The 16,573-nt window shown below is 43.2% G+C and overlaps 1 long non-coding RNA gene across 1 annotated transcript in view; it reads left to right on the top strand.

Annotated features, from left to right (window-relative positions):
• Positions 1-15,584, top strand: part of LOC309644464 — a 621,011-nt gene extending 605,427 nt beyond the window's left edge. The window contains exon 2 of the long non-coding RNA XR_014254442.1: positions 8,758-15,584. This is a non-coding gene — a long non-coding RNA (uncharacterized lncRNA). The remainder of the gene's footprint in view (positions 1-8,757) is intronic.
• Positions 15,585-16,573: the final 989 nt, after the last annotated feature.

Below are 16,573 nucleotides of genomic sequence, written 5' to 3' on the forward strand. Positions count from 1 at the left end.
CTGAGTGAACAGAGAGTGGGAGGAAGAGAGGAGAGGAGGGGTCTCTTATGGAGGAAGGAGGTTCCTGGGCTGGACCAGCAGGTCAAAGACGTTGTCTTCCTGTGTTCAGACTTATTTAATAAAATACCACAGACCGGGTGGCTTATAAACGATAGAAATCTCTCTCTCACAGTCCTGGAAGCTGGAAGTCTGAGATCTGGGCAACAGCATGGTCAGGTGCGGACTGGTTCACAGCCAGCACCTTCTGGCTGGGTCCTCACACGGAGGAAGGGGCGAGGGAGCTCTCTGGTGTCTCTTTTGTAAGGGCACTAAATCCCTCTCGTGAAAGCTCCACCCTCCTGAACTCCACACCTCCCAAAGGGCCCACCTCCTAATACATCACATTGGGCATTAGGATTTCAAGGTATGAATCTGGGGAGTGCGGAGGGACACAAACATTCAGACCAAAGCAGAAGTTACGGCTCCCAGCTGGATATGCTGTCGTCCTTGGCCTTCCCTTTATCATCACAAGATGGCTAGTGCATCCTCAAGCATCACGTCTTTATCCAAGAGGTGCACAGGCAGAGGGAAAAGGGGTCAGCACGTACCCTATGCACGTCAGCTTATGCTTCCTCTGACTCGCTGTCCTGTGCTCTCTCACTCTTGCTTTCTCTCGCTCTCAAGGAGAAATGTATTTCCCAGAATCTCCTAGCCCCCTTGCCTTTATGTCTGTCTTACACCCACCTCAATCACTGGCAAAAGCTACAGGATTAATGATTACCTTGAACAATGAGGACTAATTCCTCGCGGCTGGAAATATGGCTGCCGAAAAAGAAAACTAGGCTGGGTTTCTGGAAACAAGGAAGGGGAAGAAGGAAGTAAGCGTTGTTGGATCGGCGGCCAACAGTGTCCTCTCCTTGGGAGTTCAGTCATCATATGGGGCTGTTCAAAGGGCTGGGTCAGCTAGGGGCTGGGCAGATAAGGAGAGCGTCATTGAACCTGGACAGATGGACGGTGGGCAGAACCGCCCCCAACCTTAGTGCTGAATTGGCTCCCTCTGCTTCGGAAGTCTTCCTTCTCGCTCCATTTCCCGCCATCCTTACCCCCTTGGCTCCCCAGCCCACAGTATCCTTTGAGCTAATCTCCTTTCCTGCAGGAAAACCAGTGCTGCACGTGCAAGTGGGGACTTTCAAGTCTTCTACTAAGCATCCTCTCATTCTGTAATATTGAGTGTTTCCAACATTTGCTTCTGTTTTTTTTCTCCAGCTTGAGCATGTGTCCGTACTTGTTTGGACTAACGAAAGAAAGAAGCCTGGGGTACAAATGAAAACGACGGGAGACTGCAGGTCAGGAAGGTAAAGCCCAATAAGCACTTGAAAATACTATCCCCAAGGGATGAATGAACACATTCCCTTATACCAGGTTGAAAACTGGCCACCCAGTGACTGGATGCAAGATATGGGTTGTTTTCGGTTGCTTTTTTTTTTGACCCATACAGTATTTTTTTTCATTGAACTAACATTTGAAACTTAGGAGATTTCACTCAACAATGTTAGAGTTTTTATAGAAACAGACTCACAGACTTAGAGAACTTATGGTTACCAGGGGGGAAGGGTGGGGTGGAAGGGATAGATTGTGAGTTTGCAATTGACATGTACACACTGCTATATATACATATTTTTTAAAATTTATTTTATTTATTTATTTATTTTTGGCTGCATTGGGTCTTTTGCTGCTGCGCGTGGGCTTTCTCTTGTTGCGGCGAGCGGGGGCTACTCTTCGTTGCAGTGTGTGGGCTTCTCATTGCAGTGGCTTCTCTTGTTGCGGAGCACGGGCTCTAGGTGCGCAGGCTTCAGTAGTTGCGGCACGTGGGCTCAGTAGCTGTGGCTCACGGGCTCTAGAGCACAGGCTCAGTAGTTGTGGTGCACGGGCTTAGCTGCTCTGCGGCATGTGGGATCTTCCCTGACCAGGGCTCGAACCCGAGTCCCCTGCATTGGCAGGTGGATTCTTAACCACTGGGCCACCAGGGAAGCCCCACACTGCTATCCTTAAAATGGATAACCAACAAGGACCTACTGTATAGCACAGGGAACTCTGCTCAATATTATAGAACAACCTAAATGGGAAAAGAATTTGAAAAGGAATAGATACATGTATATGTATAAATGAATCACTCTGCTGTACACCTGAAACTATCACAACACTGTTAATCAACAATACTCCAATATAAAATTAAAAGTTTAAAAAAATAATAATAATAATAAATAGAGTTTTATTTTGCTCGAGCTTGTAAAAGCAGCGTCCCGGTGACCTTCAGCCCCCATTCCTGCGTGCCAGCAGCTGCTGGTGCTGATTGGACGTGGCCCATTTAGCTCACAGGCCCTCTCCAGGGTCCCCACAGGTCCCTACCTGCCTCATCTGTGTGCTTCCCTGTCAGGTCCTCCAGGCATATGAACTTGGCTACCCCCAGGCTTCTGGTCTAACAGATCTGAATGAGGGGGTTTGTGCGTGCCTTTGTTTGAGACCTGTCCCACGCTAGATGCTGTTGCAAAAAGAAAGCTGAATCCAACAAGTTGCTCTGCAGCAGGGAGCTTACAGTTGGCACACGTACATCGCCACAGATCAGAGCACCTGGGGCTGCAGCCCTGAGACCACGCTGAGGGTCCTGGGGAAGGAGAGCTTGTGTCTGGCTGGAGCAGCCAATGAAGCCTCTGGAACTGATCAATAAGGGCAGGTGCTAGGCAGTGGGGCTACAGCACTGAAAAAAATAGACAAAATGCCCTGTTATATGCAGCTTACATTCTAGTGATGGGAGACAGACCATGCTCAAAATATGTAAGTACGTTATACAGTATGTTAGAAGGTGTTATTAATGTGGTTTTAATAGCTATAACAAGAACACATAAAATAATAATAAAAGACTATGTAACTACCAGTATGAAAACTCCATGAGGAAGATACAAGGATAGAAACGGCAAGTATGTTGAGGGGGAAAAGCAAAAAACAAAAACCTCTATTTGAATTGACATGTAAGCTACAAAATTGTCCAGACACGTCCCAGCTTAATTTAGATTCTGTCACAAAGCGATAATGAGCTCATTTCATAGCCGTACGTGCATGAGTGCCCTCCAAAACCTGAAACATCCGTGCCAGGCTCCTGGTTCTAAGACTTCAAAGGGAAGTCTTGATGGGATGAGCCTTCCACGGGGAGCCGAGAAGAGTGAGGGGCAAAGAGAAGCCAACCCCTGTGATCACGTGGTAATTTACTCATTGCCTGCAGGGGGCGCCCGAGGATCGTGGTAGCCTTCCCCAGACCTGAGTCACTCAAGTCCACCTTGGTGTGGTGTTTTATGCCAAAACACCAACAGAACTAATTTTTTTCTTAATTTAAACTTAATTTAAACAAATAATCTGTCTTTAAAATTTAGAATAAATATATTTTAAAAGGGCATTAAAAAAAAAAAAGGGCATTTAAACATCTCTGACTTAAAGTGAAAACCAGTTTCACCTGCTAAAGGAGCAGATCTTAAGCAAATCTCCACTCTGGGAGGCTCGGAAGAAATTCTTTCAGCTGAGATTTGATCGAAGCGTGGAGGGGAACTAGGGCCAGGGCTGCCTCGAGAGTGAGTGCCTCCTTAAATTCTCCACCTCTAGGCCTCTCGAATGCTTGGCCCTAATCCCTTGGGGAGGCAAGATGTCCCCTCCTCCCTGCCACCCCCCCCCCGCCCCCCGCTGTCCAGGGGGTGGCAGCAGCTCCCAAGGCCCACAGGGACCTGGCAGGAAATGTAAATTGAGTGAAGCCCGTTAGGGAGGGACCACTCCATCCACGGGGACTCAACGCCACTAGAAATTCCCCTTTTTACGAGAAATATGGATTTTATTTTTTTTTTTACGTGGTCTCCTGATGTTGAACTCTTCACTCAAATCTCTTTTCAAATAAATTCTAAACTTCCATTTGTACCAACCAGATGGAGAGCTCAGGCCACCCACCCATTTGTGACCTCTGGTAAACCTCTCCAGGTGCACATCTTCTGGAATGTTCTTAGGACCAGATTTTCCATCCCTAAATGCATTTTCATGGATCAGGGACTCCATCTCTTACTGGAAAATGTCCTCCCTAGGCTGTCTGATTACTCTCTCCTGAATTCACCTCCTTCCTGCTTTGTTCTGTGATCATGAACTTCCTGTGTCCCTGCATGACTCTTGACACCCAAGGATGTCTTTAAATCTATCTTAAGATTTAATCCAACTCCTAAAGCCTTCCTTGGTTCTTGCTAACCTCTTCCATCTTTAAATTCTGCCCTTTTGGGAATTCCCTGGCAGTCCAGTGGTTAGGAGTCTGTGCTTTTAATGCCGAGGGCCTGGGTTCGATCCCTCATCAGGGAACTAAGATCCCATACGCCATTCGGCGTGGCCAAGTAAAAAAATAAAAATTAAAAAATTAAAATGTCACAATCTTGATTTAAAAAAAAATAAATTAATAAAAAATAAATTCTGCACTTGTTCCACGATTTGGTACTTTTCTAAGCTACCACCGTATATGCCTTACCTTCTCTGTCTTGTACTTCTTTTGAATCTTCTTCTTGGGTAATGTAGTCAGTTTGGACTTGGCTAAGCCATTTTGTAAATGCTTTTATCACTCCCTTGCTTGAAATCTTCACTGCCTTCTCGTTGCTCTTAGTTTATAGTTTTCTTACCAGGGTCTAGCCTCCTCTCAGACTCATTTCATACTGTTTTTCCCTTCACTCACTATTCTCCATCCCCTTGGGCCTCCGTTCTGTGAATGCCGCCTGGTCCCTTCTGCCTCAGAGCCTTTGCCCTTGCTAGTCCTGCCGCCCTCCAGGCCTTCTTTCCTGTTATTCACCTGGCTAAAGTCTACTCATCCTCAACACTCAACCTCTGTGTCACTCCATCAGGGAAGCTCTCCTTTAACATGTCTACCACCCAGAAAGAGCAGTATCTCCCATTTAAGCACCCTTGTAGCCCTCCCCAGCACATTTCGTTTTGAACTCTGTCTCCTCGTTATACTAGGAGCACCAAGGGAAACAAGCCATGCTTGTTCCTTCATCTCTGTAATCACAACACCAACAGGGAAGTAGGTGCTTGACAAATATTAGCTAATGAATAAATAAATATGTGTATGAATGAGTGACTATGTATTTAGGAATTCATACAGTAATATATAATACAATACAGCTGTTGATGAATTAATTCAGTAACAATGTACAAAAGTCCATAGAGTATTTCCACTCACCTTTTTTTTTTGCTAGTATATCTAGTAAAACAACATACCTCACAAATTGTGATCATGTGGACTCATTGCCTGAATAGCTCTTTCCTCCAGGTGGATTGTGACTCCAGAATCTGACATTTTTACTTTTTTCTTTGCAAACCCTCAGGAACTGTCCACATTCTCGTCTACACTCCACAAAGCAAGATTGCACAAAAGCAAGGAACACTCTCTGTCTTGGGGCCAAAATATAACCACCTCTCACTACTTTGAATTCTCAACTTAGTTTTTACTGGAAAAAAAGCATTAACATTTTTCCAAAGCCCTCCAGTGTATGCACTGGCTTAAGGCCTTTATAAAATAGGCCATGAACCAAACTGTTTATTTCAAGGGTACACGCTTATAGCAATCTTGATATTGAGAAAGGAGTCAGAACTTGTTATAAGGAGCGGTCACAGCATATCTTCAAATTAAAATATAAATTCCCGCACAGCCAAAAATAAATAAATAAAATTAAAAATATATATATATATATATATAAATTCCCTAGTGTGATTCATTCAACAAGGATTCGCCCAGAACCTGGGTTGCCCTTAGCATTGAGCCAGGCAACCTCTTCACACAGATGCTGCTCATAAAAGGATCTGTTTTGCAATGAAGTGGGCACCTTGTGTATTTGTGACCATCTAGTAACTCTTGAATACGTTTCTCTATATTTGGGGGAATTTCCAGGTCATGGGTGTCAACTCTCCATTCTAGAAGTCAGAACTCAATTTCCTAGCATTCCTTAAGCTAGGATGCAGGTCTGTGGATTTAGGTCCAGCCGATCAGACTCACCAGTGGGAGATTTTGCTCTAAGAGAACCAGTGAGAAGAGGTGCCAAGTGCCTGGGGAACCCACTCCTGGTGATGAGGGTAGTCCTGCAGAGGAAGCTGGGGCTCTCTGAAGCAGCAGGGAGACAGTCCTAGTAGAAGCCGTGGCCTTAGTGACTCAGGCTCGGAGGTGCTGAGATTGTAGCAGCCAGCAGTCCTGCAAGGTCATTTCAATGTCGTCCCTAGATGTTTGCCTCCACCGTGGATTCCTCTGCCCTTACAAAGAGTCTGTGTGCATTCTGACCCCCTTTTCCAAATTCTCCATCTGCTGAATCTACTACAGGGGTTATGTTATTTGCCACAAAGAACCTAAAGAGATGTTATTTTTAGAGAAAAGTTATTCCTTTATTACTGTAAGTTCAGCCAAGACAATCATGAAGGGATGGAAAGACAAAAGCCTGTAATATTCTCTAGGCTGTTTTGCGGTGCTGCTGATGTGATCACTACACAGGTGAAATTCTATCTGAAAATAAAAAACTATTGGCGTACGCCAATTACAGCCAGGGACCTTGTGCTGACTTTTAAGGTTTTTTATCGTACATATCACACACTCAAGTAACCTGTAGGTTGCATTTGTGTCACACTGACACAGACTTTAACGAAGAGACAAGGCTGAGGGGATAACAAAACCACACAAAGTCAACCGCAAGCCCCCAGACCAGCACACCACCCACCACTACCACGTAACAATCAGCTATACGGGTTACATGTGTAAATGGAAAAAACAATCAAGAGAGAGAAGTGATACCTCAGCTGCTGCTTAATGCTTATAAAGCCTCGAAAGGCAGCATGACTAATCTCATTGGAGAAACCTGGTTCGTTTTTGGCGATAAGCAAAGGATAAGATGGAAGATGTCATGGCAAACATTCTTGTCAATCATTGATGTCTCTTTAGTCTTTCTCGGAGCAAAATACTTTCAGGCACTAAGGCTGAAGAGAGGAACAAAAAAGCTGCCCCTGCCCTCATGCTCATACACGGCCACCCGGGAAGAGAGATGGATGCTTAGAAATGCTTAGAAAGCAGCTTAAGAAAATGAATGAGCACTTCTATTGTTTGAAGAATAATTCTATTCCTGGCCACCTATTCTGAGAAAATAAGTCTACAACCAGAAATAGACTCTTTGTACAAGAGTGGTATTAAAGCAGTTAGTTTATAAAAATGAAGCATTTGAACTACCCTATGTTCAGCCTATAAGATACCCACAGTGACATGCATTTATCACAATGACAGCTTTGAAAAGTAGTGACATGGAAAACCATGCTGAAAACCAGGTAGGATGCAAAATTCCAATTCCAATTTTATTCTTAAAAACATATCTGTATAGATATAGGTAGATATACTTGGAAAAATATAGAAATGAAACCCATAAAAATGTTGCTATATAATAGTGATTTGATATCTAGGTGTCGGGGATTAAAGGTGACTTTACTTTGCATCTTTACAATTTTCTATATTTTCTAAATTTTTGAAAGTGAATGTGGATTACTCTTATATTCATGTAGAAATCAATATTAATATTAGCTGATACATAATAATGTAAGATGTAATGGTAAGTGATAAAAGCAAGCTATAAAATGGACATAGGGTGATTCTGACTAGAATTTTAAAATCTACCCATAGGTAGAATACATAGGAAGAAATGTATAAAACTATTCTCAGTAGTTGTCACCAGGTGGTGACATGAAATGCAATTATTTTTTCTTATTTGTACTTTCTCAGGTTTCATTTAATGATTATGATCACTTTAATAATATTTGGGAAACTTCTTTTTAAAAGACATGACTGTGCTATTAACCTTCTCAATAAAGATAAAAAAGGTTAGGTAATTCTCACACTCCACCAATCACAGGACCTCAATCATCAGAAGCAAAGGATTTAAATCTAAATAGGGTCTCAGCATTATTGCCCTGAGTTTCTGAGAAGGAACAAGAAGCTTTCTGAGATATTAAACAGTTAACTACATTTTTAAAATTTTTCTGTAAATTTATCTTTAATGTGATGAGCACAAATCTCATAAAACATGATTGCTATAAGAAATTACAGGGACTTCCCTGGTGGCGCAGTGGTTAAGAATCCGCCTGCCAATGCAGGGGACACGGATTCAAGCCCTGGTCCGGGAAGATCCCACATGCCATGGAGCAACTAAGCCCATGTGCCACAACTACTGAGCCTGCGCTCCAGAGCCCGTGAGCCACAACTACTGAGCCCACGTGCCACAACTACTGAAGCCCGCTCACCTAGAGCCCATGGTCCGCAACAAGAGAAGCCACCGTAGTGAGAAGCCTGCGCACTGCAATGAAGAGTAGCCCCTGCTCACCGCAACTAGAGAAAGTCTGTGTGCAGCAATGAAGACCCAATGCAGCCATAAATAAATAAATAAATTTATTTAAAAAAAAAGAAATTACATTTATTCACTTAATCTGTAAATATGTTTGCTATAAGAAATTACAGGGGGCTTCCCTGGTGGCGCAGTGGTTAAGAATCCGCCTGCCAACGCAGGGGACACGGGTTCAACCCCTGGTCTGGGAAGATGCCACATGCCATGGAGCAACTAAGCCCATGCGCCACAACTACTGAGCCTGCGCTCCAGAGCCCGCAAGCCACAACTACTGAGCCCGCATGCCACAACTACTGAAGCCCGCTCACCTAGAGCCTGTGCTCCACAACAAGAGAAGCCTGTGCACCGCAATGAAGAGTAGCCCCCGCTCACCGCAACTAGAGAAAGCCTGTGTGCAGCAACGAAGACCCAACGCAGCCATAAATAAATAAATAAATTTATTAAAAAAAAAGAAATTACATTTATTCACTTAATCTGTAAATATGTTTGCTATAAGAAATTACTTTGCCAACTTAACCTGTAACTAAATCTATGAACTTTTAATAATTAGTCCAATATTAAAAAGAAAGATGTAGAGATATAGATATAAGTAGATAACTCTTCTCTTGTTTGTAAGAACACTTCATAGCAGCACTATTTACGATAGCTAAGACATGGAAGCAACCTAAGTGTCCATCAACAGACAAATGGATAAAGAAGATGTGATATATATATGCACAATGGAATATTACTCAGCCATGAAAAGAATGAAATTTTGCCATTTGCAATAACATGGATGGACCGGGAGGGTATTATGCTTAGTGAAATAAGTCAGAGAAAGACAAATATTATATGATATCACTTATATGTGGAATCTTAAAAAATGATGCAAATGACCTTATTTACAAAACAGAAACAGACTCACAGACATAGAAAACAAACTTATGGTTGCCAAAGGGGAAAGGTGGGGGGAGGGATAAATTAGGAGTATGGGATTAACAGATACACTACTATACATACAAAATAGGTAAACAACAAGAACTTACTGTATAGCACAGGGAACTGTCTTCAATATCTTATAATAACCTATAATGGAAAAGAATCTGAAAAAGAATATATATTATTCTTTCTATATACTGAATCACTTTGCTGTACACCTGAAACTAACACAATATTGTAGATCAACCATACTTCAATTTTTAAAAAACAAAGAAAGCTTCAGACTCAGTCTTGTTTTCTCCAATACACTGCTCAGAGTTAAGGGTGCCTCTAGCAGATTCAAATCCAAACACAGAACAAATACCATAATACTGTAGTTAAGAGTGAGTTGCTCTTGTGGATGTGCATGTAAATTAAAGCGGGTTCATTGAAGTGTCTTCACAGAAGTGAAGCTGAGGAATGGAGAGAGATGACACAGGGCCTGAGTTTGAAAAAGTGTTTCCCTGCTCAAACTGAGCTAAGCTACCTCTCCTCCTGAACTTTTCGATGACATGAGTCAACAAGTTCATTATTTGCCTATGAAGCTTTGGTTTAGCTTTCTGTGATTTCTAATCAAAATAGTGTCCAATGATATATTCTGGCTACATCAGTGTCTTAACAGAGCCTGGGACAAGGGCTTGCTGCAGGGAGTCGATTTGGGGAGGTGATCCTGAGGAGGTAGGAGCTGGGACTCAGAAAATGTTAAAAGGCAAGGACAGGAAGCTTTTCCAAGGGCTGGTCACCAAGCTGGTTACCCTGTGGGTAACTGGAGATTATTCTTCCTGGGAACTCTTTGGAGAAATCGTGCACCATGTGTCTCAGAATTGTTCTCGCCATAGAGATGGCATTTATCCACCCATCCTTATTTGGTCAAGGGTTGCCCTGCGGTGTCAACTCCCTTGCACTTCCAGGATTGTTCTTACATCATAATGGCTGCGAGAGCTCCCTGTACCCTGTAGCCAACAGAAAAGCCCCAAGAGGTGAGGCAGAGCTGAGGTAAGATACACCTGTGCAGAGCTCACTGTCAGCTCAATGGCCAGAGTAAAAAGACAGGTCAAGGAAAATACAACAAGGCATTAAAGATACCCAACACCACTAATACCGGTTATCAGCAGGACACATTGGTCCTCTAAGACTGGACTCTACCATTTTTTACGAGCCCAGAAAAAAACAGGGCTGAATCCAGTGGAACCCAACCAGGATTAAATATTGATGTTTCCCACCACTATTACGTAAGACTATTAAATAATCCCCTTTGGGAAATTTCCCAAAGTCTTAGGGAATTGTTTGATCTTAGGGATCAAAGTCTTAGGGAATTGTTCTGTTGCAGAACTGAGTCAGACCAGGTGTGTGTGCGTACAAGTGGGCTTTCCCCTGAAATGAATGGATGGCCTCACTGCCGTTCCTCGCTGGAAGAGATGGTCCTGGATCTGACAAATGAGAGCGAGGGAGGTCAACTTTAGATCAGGTGAAGAAAAACCTTATTTTTCTCACCTTGACCCAGAGTTTAAGGAGATGAGGGAAGCAGGAGTGATCCTGGCCTTCCTCACTCCCTCATTCATTCACCACATACTTACTGAATGTTACCAGGACGCATCACATCATTTACAGGGCTCAGTGCAAAACGAAAATGGGGGAACCCCTTGTTCAAACATTATTAAGAATTTCAATATGGCAACAGCAGAGCATTAAACCAAGTGTGGGAATCTTCTGAATGAGGGGCGCTGTGTGACTGCACAGGGCACACGTGACCCCTGAATGTCATCTATGGTTCAGACATTGTGCAAAGTTTCAGGCATATGTTGGCAAACAAAGCACATATGGCACCTGTCCTCATGGGGCTTCAAGTCCAGGCTAGGATTTATGTTGTTCCTTCCACCAGGATCCTTTCCTGGGTATCTTTCACAGTTTGAGCCCTTGCTATAGTGAGTTTGATTCTAGTAATTAAATACTTTTTCATGCAGCCTCTTCCCTAAACCTCTGGAGCCCAAATGAAGAATCACTGATCCATTCCAGGGCGGGGTGTGGGCACAGATGGCTATGTCAAGGGTGGTCAGGTGTGTCTCTGGGAAGCACTTTGGTCTCCAAGGAGCAGCTTCCTAAGGGATTGTCAAGTATAGTTTTAACATTAGCAGCAGTTGATTTATAATCTGATTTACAACCCAACTGCTGAGTTTTCTGTGACTCCATGGAGTTCCCAGCTCACCACGTAGGACGTTCCCACCAGTTCTTATGGCCTTCAGACCTGAGCACGTAACATAGCTACCCCATCTGCACAGGCGCCAAAGATTCTGAGTCCAGGACCGCTGAACTCCTTGATACTCCCCCGCTAATATTTACAACATTCCTCACATGCATTTTCAGAGAACATCTCTCTGCAGCTTCAAAAGCTTGTCAAACACCAGGATCTGCATAGGGAACAAGAGCTTCAGAACCAGCACGAGCCCCGACTAGTTCTCCTGAATTGGGAACAAAGGGCAGGTGCCGCCATGGGAGGTGGGGAATGGGGCTCAGGTGCAGGAAGTACCATTCCTGACTCAGGTGTTCTAAGTCGGGGACTTCCTGTTCCTGCCCTCCCGTGGATAACACTCTTTACAATACAGGAATTTGTATTTCCCATCACTGGGTTGGATGAATTGCGCTTACCATGTTCTTACCTGTGGGTTCTTTCACCTTAGCTTATGTTATGATGGGTTCAGTAAGTTAATGATTAAAATCGTAGGTATCCTTCTCTGAAGATCTTAATTCTAAAGGAGCATCTTCACCTGCTGGAAATGCTGCAAAGCAATTCTATTTAAAATGTAACAAAAGAAAAAAGATGGAAACCTAAGGTACATTTCATTTTAAAAGTCTCTAATTCATACCTAAAAGTATAATGCTTTGTACTGAAGATAGTTCATGATGAAGTAGTAGATATTTTTAATTTCAAAAGTGATTGCTTTTTGTATGTATATTATACTTAAAGAAAAGTTTTCTTTTTAAACAATTTCCACTATTTTTTTTCTCTGGGTGATATGATTATAGGTGATTTTTTTTAAATTAATTAATTTATTTATGGCTGTGTTGGGTCTTCGTTTCTGTGCGAGGGCTTTCTCTAGTTGCGGCAAGCGGGGGCCACTCTTCATCGCGGTGCGCAGGCCTCTCACTATCGCGGCCTCTCTTGTTGCGGAGCACAGGCTCCAGACGCGCAGGCTCAGTAGTTGTGGCTCACGGGCCCAGTTGCTCCGCGGCATGCGGGATCCTCCCAGACCAGGGCTCGAACCCGTGTCCCCTGCATTAGCAGGCAGATTCTCAACCACTGCGCCACCAGGGAAGCCCACAGGTGATTTTTGTTGGCTTCTTTTAAATTATGTTGCATTTCGTAACTGCTAAGAATGAGCTGCTAAAGCTTTAGTTCTTTCTCTGAATCCCACATAAAAAACTTTCTCCAAAATCAGTGATCACATAATAAGTAGTTGATAAAGGAATATTATCCACCTGGTGCTCCAGCACAAATGCTCTTCAGCTCAGAAAGGAGCTGCCTACTTCAACCCACACAGGGAGATAACATGTTCTCCTGAGCAAAAGAAACCAGTTTCAAAAGCTTCCAAGTTACCCAGAACAAAACAAGGAAATTTAGCTGAGACCATTTTAAAGAAAAATGCTTACTCACCATAAACCTACCTCCATTTAGTTATTTCCTCTGTCTTGGTTCCCTAAGAAGTTTGGAGTAGACATGGGAGATGAAATCTGTGGGGTCATCAGTATCCATCTGCAGGATGTCATTTATTCTGAATGAGAACCAGGATGACTTTTGTGAACAATCTTGGGTCTCAAATTCAGATGCCCCAGAGAGGTATGAAAATGTGTAATCCAATAGCTGCTTGAGAAATAAAAATGCCTAAGCGATTTGAGCCTTAAGAATGTGAAAGCAAGAATATTATTCAAATACTGTGCTGCTATTCAAATGATACCAGCTGAGTACCCCTCTGGGTCATTGTGTCCTGCAGTGCTGGTGCTGACGATGATTTAGTGGTAGGTTTCTGTTTTGGAATCCTTCCACATCCCAAGCTTGGCCATCCAGCCTGTTTTGCAAACCCCTATCCAATGCCAGATAAATCCCTTATTGATTAGGATAGCCAGGGCCAGTTTCTGTTGCTTACAACCCAAAGATTCTGAATTGCTACCAAATCCACAAGTGTATTCTCCACCAGGAACTGTTAGGCCATCAGGGCTCTTTCTTCATTTCTGCTCTCTGATCAGCTGCTTCAACTTTCTTCATCTCTGCAAACCTGCTTCCTCCTCTGCTTCAAGTTATATGGCGGGGCAGAAGATGATCCCCCCATAACTTCTGATCAAGAGACCGGTTTGCACGGGTGGATGGGCTGTTTCCAAAATCCCAAATCAATGCTTCAGAGTAAAAAATCCAAATGGCCCGCATGGGTCTATTGTCCACCCCTCCTGGTCAGTCGATGGCCAGAACCCATTGTCACGCTGTGCCATCATGCCTGCCAAGGGCCCAGGCCTGGGGGGTGAGTGAGAAAAACCATTTCCAGACAGTGGGGCAGAGATGTGCCCCTTCACAGGCTGGCAAACACTGCCAAAGGAATCCCCTTCATCCAAGATGCCGTTGTTACTTTCATAATGATTTCCTGCTCTCCAAAATGTAACCCTAGATAATTTCTCTGCCTCTTCACCTCTACCTCCAGTTTTTTTTCCAAGCTCTTCCTAACCCTTTATCATGTTAATCTATGCATGTTTAATCCCTTCCTACTTTTGTAGAGCTTCCATAAGTTACATTTCCCTTGAAACATTTCTTCATTTTTTTAAAGTGAATATGGCATTTTTTTTCCATGCCCCAATACTTTTCTTTTTTTTTAAATTTATTTAATTTATTAATTTATTTATTTTTGGCTGCATTGGGTCTTTGTTGTTGCACGCGGGCTTTCTCTAGTTGCGGCGAGCAGAGGCTACTCTTCATTGCGGTGCGCAAGCTTCTCATTGCGGTGGCTTCTCTTGTTGCAGAGCATGGGCTCTAGGTGCGGGGGCTCAGTACTTGTGGCTCGTGGGCTCTAGAGCACAGGCTCAGTAGTTGTGGCAAACGGGCTTAGTTGCTCCGCAGCATGTGGGATCTCCCCGGACCAGGGCTCAAACCCGTGTCCCCTTCATTGGCAGGCTGATTCTTAACCACTGCACCACCGGGGAAATCTCCCTTGAAGCATTTCTACTGTCTTTGCCATTGGTTTTTAACGCTCACTTTTTTGTCTTTCGACATGGGCTTCCTTGAGTCATGATTTTGGGAATCTCTGCTTTGGGATCTGAGATCACAGCCTGGTTCCTAGCATGCACCTCTTTGGGTGTTTCATAAGATTGTCAGACAGCAGACACCATAATTTTGTAAATGGTGCAAAGATAGTTTCTTGAATATTCGTTGGTAAATAAAACGGTAGGGTATAGTCACTTTAGAAAGCAGGCTTGGTCTTATGTGCCTTCACTCACTGTCTTAATTAAAATATCCTGGTTCATTTTACCTGATGTGAAAAAAAGAATTGGTCTATTTATATCTCATGGGCCATAGGCATTAAGGTAACAGAGGGACACAGAAGAATATTGTAGTTGGGGATAAAGGGAAAAGTGCTTGACACTGATACGAGTGGTTCTCAAAAATTTGAATTTCACATCCCCATAAATTTTTAAAAATATGGATTGGGGAGCATCAGAGAGCTGCCAACTTTTTATTTTGCTAAGGAAGGACACAAAACCAAGGAAGGTTAAAACTAAAACCAAAAACAAAAGCAAAGACTTTGCCATATAAAAGAAAAGAGCAGAAACAGAATAAAAAACAATCCTTCCCAATAAAGTTGATAAACTTGTTCCAACTTTTTAAAATCCCAGGCCACCAAAGCAATAGACCACCCAGCAAAACCTTCCAGTGAACCTGCATTTGGAATCTGCTCCAGGACACAGTCTACCTTTCCAGAGTGTAGCTTTTAAAAGGGGGCCAAAAAACAGCACTTCTGTTGGAATTCTTCCCTCCCTCACCCTTGGTTTCCTGCAGAAGAGAGACCATGCTCCCCCATCTGAGTGTGGTGTCTTCCTGTGCATGCAGGTCCAGCCGGAAGCAAAACAGAGCCTTATACTACCTGCTTGCCATGTGCCATGTGCCAATAATAGTCTAAGTGGTGTCCTTACAACCACCCATGAGCTTGGTAATATCCTTCTTTTCACTGATAAGGAAGCCAAGGCTGGAAAAAGTGATTCCACTTGCCAATAGTCATAGAGCTTGATGAATTCTGAAGCTGAAATTTGCACCCAAGTACATCTGATGCCCAAGTCTATTTTCCAAACAGTTTTCTCCCCTAAGATAAAGACAAGGATTTGGACAATGAAGTGATGCACACGTTTTCATTTTAGAGAAAAGTTATTTTATTAAACTACTTGTTTTATGTTTTAGACGCCAGAAAATGTCAGCAGCCCTGTGGCCTCGTCACGGTACTCATCTTGCTGAATAACAGAATATCTGAGTCACTTATGCTTCATGGAGCAAAAACACGTGAGGAGCTCTATATGTGATTGAATGGTTTTTAAATCAAGTCACAAGCTCGGGCATGAGGATACTATATTCATTTATGTTGGCGAGATTAACTGATTGTGAATGTTGTATATGTAAAAGTGAATGGACGGACACCCCGGGGACACTGTTGTGGATGAAACACCGAGGACTCGTTGCTCACGAGTCTCAGAGCAGGGCGAGGGGTGGAGGTCCTCTTGTTCATTCCATAAAATGGCTATTTATTTCAATGAAAAATAATTTCCCTCCATCCCCATACCTTCGGACCCCTGTCCAAGTCTGAATTTAATTTGCCTTGCCCCTGAATGGTGGAATTCTCATTGAGCTCTATGAGTAGAGATTCTTCTGCCCCTGAAAATACACTCTGACCTTCTACAGAGGCCTCAGATTCCCTTAGCGGGGATTTCTCAGTCCCTTAGAGAAAGGGCTTCCTTTGAGGATACGCTTGTGCGAGAAACCAATTCAGAATGAGGTCGGTCAGCACCCTCAGCTTCCTTTCTGAGAGCTGATTTGGATAAAAGAAAGGGTAACAGAGTGAGTGTGCATGAGACATGACGAAAACACATAAAGAGCCATTTATTTTGTATTTATTTCCTGCTTGCCAAGCACTATTCTAGGTGCTTTCCATGAATTAACTCAATCACTT

The sequence above is a fragment of the Balaenoptera physalus genome, assembly GCF_965194825.1.
Source record: "Balaenoptera physalus genome assembly, chromosome: 16".
In the NCBI taxonomy this organism is placed as follows: Eukaryota; Metazoa; Chordata; class Mammalia; order Artiodactyla; family Balaenopteridae; genus Balaenoptera; species Balaenoptera physalus.